Genomic DNA, 6,530 nt, shown 5'->3' with positions numbered 1-6,530 from the left:
TTAGCCGGGCATGCTGGCATGGGCCTGTAGTCCTAACTACTCGGGAGGCTGAGGTGGGAGGATCACTTTAGCCCAGGAGGTCGAAGCTGCAGTGAGCCAAGATCGCACCTCTGCACTCCAGCATGAGCGACAGAGCAAGACCCTGTCTCAAAAAGTAAAATAAAATAAACCATGGTTTATTCATCTGTACAAAGAAATTAAAGAATCAGTGCTGAGTAGCACAGGCGAGCAGCTTCCTAGGGATATCCTGAAGAGCCTTTGGTGGAGCCTTCCTACTGTTAGAAGTCAGGAAATGTACACTCCACCTATCTGCTTCCATACCCTCGGGGGCAGCTGGGAGCTTGCAGACAATGTAACTTATAAACCCAAAGCTGCAACTTTTCCAAGAAAGGGAAATTGATCACTTTCCAGAAAAGTACATTACTTTTGCAGGCAGCTCTGATGGTTTAAAAGTTCTTCCTGTATTGAGTCGAAGTACAACACCTGTGCTTTGTGTCCACCGTGTACTAGTTTGGCCTTATGCAGAATACCTGGTATGTTTATGAGCAGCAGGCCTATCCTTCCTGATGGGAATGGGAATGGGAATGATGGTCCCATTCACTACTTGGAGCTGAAATCTTACTAAGTCATATTATCAGAGTAGGGCAGTCTAGCCCATTCTCCACCATAGAGATTGAGGAGAAGGAAAAAAAGCAGTAAATTATAGACAGTATCTACACGCATAGGGGAGGAAGGGGTAGGAGGTACCATTTATACACTATGGTTGCTTAAGTGTTCTTCATAGAACTTAGCATCTAATACTATAATATGTAATATTCTATCTATCTGTATCTGGCTCTAATTGAATACAAAAATATATATTTCTGGCCGGGGGCGGTGCCTCACACCTGTAATCCCAGCACTTTGGGAAGCTGAGGTGGGTGGATCACAAGGTCAGGAGTTCGAGACCAGCCTGACCAACATGGTGAAACCCCGTCTCTACTAAAAATCCAAAAATTAGCCAGGCGTGGTGGTGGGCACCTGTAATCCCAACTACTCAGGAGGCTAAGGCAGGAGAATCGCTTGAACCCCGGAGGCAGAGGTTGCAGTGAGCTGAGATCACACCACTGCACTCCAGCCTAGGCGACAGAGCGAGACTCAAAAAAAAAAAAAAAATATATATATATATATATATATATTTCTTGAAATCAAATATTTTTTCTCCTTTTTTTTTTTTTTTTGAGGAGTCTCGCTGGAGTGCAGTGGTGCAATCCTGGCACACTGCAACCTCTGCCTCCTGGGTTCAGGCTAGTCTCCTGCCTCAGCCGCCTGAGTAGCTGGGATTATAGGCGCCTGCAACCATGCCTGGCTAATTTTTTTTTTTAATTTATTTTTGCACACAAAACAATAAACATTTTCTAAAAGTACATACAAACAAAAAGATACATATCAAACATATTAGGAAGGTTGCTCATGGGAAGACGGGGAATAGAAATGGGGGGTGGGAATTAAAGAAAATAAATGAGAGAGGGACTTTGTATGGATCAATGATGATAACTCAATCCTCTATTTGACAAAGAAGAAGGAGAAGGAAGAGGAAGAAAAAGAAAGTGGGACAAAGGATCAGAAAGGGAGGAAAATAGAAAAAATTAGAGTATGACTCCAGGGTAGACCTGTTTTGTTGTCGCTTGGTTGGTTGGTTGGTTTTTCAGTTGCATTTTTCATATGTTTCGCCATGTTGGCCAGGCAGGTCTCGAACTCCTAGCCTCAAGTGATCAACCCTCCTCGGCCTCCCAGAGTACTGGGACTACAGGCGTGAGCCACCACGTCCAGCCCCCACATTGCTTCTGGCCTCTGTGGTAGACCTCCCAGACAGGGCGGCCGGGCAGAGGCACTCCCCACATCCCAGACGGGGCGGCCAGGCAGAGGGCTCCTCACATCCCAGAAGGGGCGGCCAGGCAGAGGCGCTCCTCACTTCCCAGACGGGGCGGCCGGGCGGAGGCGCTCCTCACATCCCAGACGGGGCGGCCGGGCGGAGGCGCTCCTCACTTCCCAGACGGGGCGGCCGGGCGGAGGCGCTCCTCACTTCCCAGAAGGGGCGGCCGGGCGGAGGCGCTCCTCACTTCCCAGAAGGGGCGGCTGGGCGGAGGCGCTCCTCACTTCCAGACGGGGCGGCGGCCGGGCAGAGTCGCTCCTCACATCCCAGACAATGGGCGGCCGGGCAGAGACGTTCCTGACTTCCTAGACGATGTGGCGGCCGGGCAGAGGCGCTCCTCACCTCCCAGACGAGGCGGCCGGGCAGAGGAGCTCCTCACCTCCCAGACGAGGCGGCCGGGCAGAGGAGCTCCTCAAAACCCAGAGGATGGGTGGCCAGGCAGAGACGCTCCCCACCTCCCAGACGGGGCGGCGGCCGGGCAGAGGCTGCAATCCCAGCACCCTGGGAGGCCAAGGCAGGCGGCTGGGAGGCGGAGGCTGCAGCGAGCCAAGACCACGCCACCGCACTCCAGCCCGGGCAACACCGAGCACCGAGTGAGCGAGCCTCCGTCTGCAGTCCCAGCACCTAGGGAGGCCGAGGCGGGCAGAGCACTCGAGGTCAGGAGCTGGAGACCAGCCTGGCCGACATGGCGAAACCGCGCCTCCAGCCAAAGGAGGAAAACCAGGGAGGGGTGGTGGCGCGCGGCGGCAATCCCAGGCAGCCCGCAGGCCAGGGCAGGGATTGCCGGGGAGTCCTGGGAGCCGGACGCAGGGAGTCTGCAGCCAGCTGCGTGTACTCCAGCCTGTGAAAGAAAGAAGAAAGAAGAAAAGAAAGAAAGAGAGAGAGAGAGAGGAGAGAGAGAAAGAAAGTAGGGAGCTTTTTTTTTTTTTTTTTTTGAGATGGAGTTTCGCTCGTCATCCAGGCTGGAGTGCAATGGCGTGATCTCGGCTCACTGCAACCTCTGCCTCCTGGGTTCAAGTGATTCTCCTGCCTCATCCTCCCGAGTAGCTGGGATTACAGGCGCATACCACCACACCTGGCTAATTTTTGTATTTTTAGTAGAGACGGAGTTTCACCATGTTGTCCAGGCTGGTCTTGAACTCCTGACCTCAGGTAGTCTGCCCACCTCGGCCTCCCAAAGAGCTGGGATTACAGGCGTGAGCCACCGCACCCGGCCAATACACTATGGTTGTCTTATCTGTCAGTTGCTTAAGTGTTTTTCATAGAACTTATTAGCATCTAATATTATAATATATAATATTGTATCTATCTGTATCTGCCTCTCCTCAATTGAATATAAATTTCTTGAAATCAGATCTATTTTTTCTACTTCTTTTTTTTTTGGAGACAGAGTCTCGCTTTGTCACCCAGGCTGGAGGGCAGAGGCGCAATCTCAGCTCACTGCAACCTCTGCCTCCTGGATTCAAGCAATTATCCTGCCTCAGCCTCCCGAGTAGCTGGAACTACAGGCACCTGCCGCCACGCCTGACTAATTTTTGTATTTTTAGTAGAGATGGGGTTTTACCATGTTGGCCAGGCTGGTGTCAAACTCCTTCAAGTGATCTGTCCACCTTGGCCTCCCAGTGTGCTGCGATTACAGGTGTGAGCCACTGTGCTCAGCCTGTTTTTTCTACTTTATCCCCAGCACCTAGAATAATGCCTGGCACATAATATGCCTTCAATAAAGATTTGTGGAATGGGCTTAGAATGTAGAAAGCTACAAAGGCTATCACTCCCAATATCATAATGAGAAAAGCTGGATAATCTACCAAATTGTAACTTCTGTTGAGCCCATCAGAAAGCTGAGGTTGCAAGGCAACCAAGTAACCTCAGCGCCAAAGAGAGACAACAGAAGCCTCTCCAAAGACGGAACATAAGAACCCCTTCACCTTCCGCAGAGTGCAGGAGAAAGAGGTTATTGCCAAACTAGTTGGCAACAGGAAATCAGCTATAATTTTAATTAAGTCTTAAAGGCCAAGTGTAGGTTGGCATGTGAGTTTGGACTAGCTGGGGGCCTCAGATACAGAGGGAGTTCACATTCATTCATAAGCCCTTTTTAATAAACCTCCACCAGAAACCGTACTTCACAAGGAAGATGGGGACTGGCAAAGAGCCCGGAGAGAGACCTCTCTGTGGGGTAGGCATCCAGCTGCTGAGGAACAGGCACAGACCCCACCTGGTTCCTCTGGACTCTTCTCTTCTAAAAAAGCAGACCCGGCTCAGTGGCTCATGGCTGTAATCCCAGCACTTTGGGAGGCCAAGGCGGGCAGATCATCTGAGGTCAGGAATTCAAGACCAGCCTGGCCAACATGGTGAAACTCTGTCTCTACTAAAAATACAAAATTAGCTCGGTGTGGTGGCGCACATCTGTAGTCCCAGCTACTTGGGGGCTGAGGCAGGAGAATTGCTTGAACCCGGGAGGCGAAGGCTGCAGTGAGCCAGGATCAAGCCAGTGCACCCCAGCCTGGGCGAAGAGGGAGACTCGTCGCAAAAAAAAAAAAAAAAAAAAAAAAAAAAAAAAGAAAGAAAAAAAGCAAAAGCAGAGCAGTAAATTCTGTCTCAGGGAATGGGCAAAGATCTGTTGCTGCCAGGGGAGGGGTAGAAACACAACCCAGTAATCCAAATTCAAATGCAAAAAAGGAGGGGAAAGAGAAGCAGAATCCCTCTACAATCCAGGGCTTTGCCATGAGGATGGTGGGAATGTTGAGAAAGCCCCACCCTTGAGCATCCTGGGCTACACATTTTTTTTTTTTTCTCGAGACGGAGTCTGGCTCTGTCACCCAGTGCAGTGGTGTGATCTCGGCTCACTGCAACCTCTGCCTCCCGGGTTCAAGCAATTCTCCTGCCTCAGCCTCCCAAGTAGCTGGGATTACAGGCACCCGCCACCACACCCAGCTGATTTTTGTATTTTTAGTAGAGATGGGGTTTCACCGTGTTGCCCAGGCTGGTCTCTAACTCCTGACCTCAAGTGATCTGCCTGCCTCGGCCTCCCACTGTGCTGGGATTACAGGGGTGAGCCACCACCCGGCCCAGTATTGTCCCTTTTGTAGAGTATTTGCATTCTAACTCTCTTTGCTGTTCGTCTTTCATGAAGAGATCCTGGCATAGCTATGGCCAAGTGAAGCAGCATCCTGTTTATTTAGTTCATTTACTGTTTAATAGGAGCTTGCTGAAAGCCAAATCCCACCCTAAAGAGAAACCAGACATGGCTACATAGTCATATGATGAATCACAAGTGAGAATACACACAGATCCTGTCCCTTGCCCCTGGAAGACAACACCTGTGGACTTTGCTTAGTGCCAGGCGAAAACAAGTGAATGCTATCTCTTTGACATGTTCTTTCTGTATAGGCCAGATACATTTGAAATGAACTTACTGGGGCCGGGCGTGGTGGCTCATGCCTGTAATCTCAGCACTTTGGGAGGCTGAGGCAGAAGGATGGCTTCTGGCCAGGAGTTTGAGACCACCCTGGGCAACATAGCAAGATCCCACCTCTACAAAAAATTAAAAAATTAGCGGGGCATGGTGGCGGGCGCCTGTAGTCCCAGCTACTCGGGAGGCTGAGGCAGGAGGATCACTTGAGTCCAGGAGTTCAAGGCTGCAGTGAGCTAGGATTGCATCACTGCACTCCAGCCTGGGTGACAGAACAAGACACTGTCAGTAAAAAAAATAAAAAAAAAATAAAAAAGAAGGCCAGGCACAGTGGCTTACACCTGGAATCCCAGCACTTTGGGAGACCAAAGTGGGCGGATCACTTGAAGCCAGGAGTTTGAGACCAGCCTGGCCAACACGGGAGAACCCCGTCTCTACTAAAAATACAAAAATTAGCAGGGGGTGGTGGCGTGTGGCTGTAATTCCAGCTACTCAGGTAGCTGAGGCGTGAGCATCACATGAACCCGGGAGGCAGAGGTTGCAGTGAGGAGAGATTGCACCACTGCACTCCATCCTGGGTGACAGAGGGAGACCCTGTCTCAAAAAAAAAAAGAAGAAGAAGAAAGGAGGAGGAGGAGGAGGAAAGAAGAAGAAGAAAGAAGAAAGAAGAAGAAGAAGAAGAAAGGAGGAGGAGGAGGAAAGAAGAAGAAAGAAGAAGAAGAAGAAAAGAAGAAAAGAAGGAGGAGAAGAAGAAACAAAATACTGACATATGAAACCACACAGATGAATGTCAGATGAGTCATGTGAAGTGAAAAAAGACAAGGCTACATATTGCATGGTTCCATTCATATGGCATTCTGGAAAAGGTAGAAACAGAAAACATATAAGTGATTTCTAGGGACTGGGGGGTGTAAAGAGGGGAGATCCACCTGTTGGGGAGGTGATGGAAGAGTTCTATATCTTGATTGTGGTGATGGGTTATGTGATACGGTTTGGCTGTGTCCCACTCAAATCTCATGTGTCATGAAAGGAACCTGGTGGGAGGTAACTGAATCATGGGGGCAGTCACCCTCACACTATTCTCATGATAGTGAGTAAATTCTCATGAGTTCTTACGGTTTTATAAGGGGTTATAAGGGGTTTTCCCCTCTTTGCTCAGCATGTCTCTTTCCTGCTGCCATGTGAAGAAGGACGTGTTCGCTG

This window comes from Nomascus leucogenys, chromosome 7b, assembly GCF_006542625.1.
Source record: "Nomascus leucogenys isolate Asia chromosome 7b, Asia_NLE_v1, whole genome shotgun sequence".
NCBI classification, from domain to species: domain Eukaryota; kingdom Metazoa; phylum Chordata; class Mammalia; order Primates; family Hylobatidae; genus Nomascus; species Nomascus leucogenys.
This window is presented reverse-complemented; position numbering follows the sequence as displayed.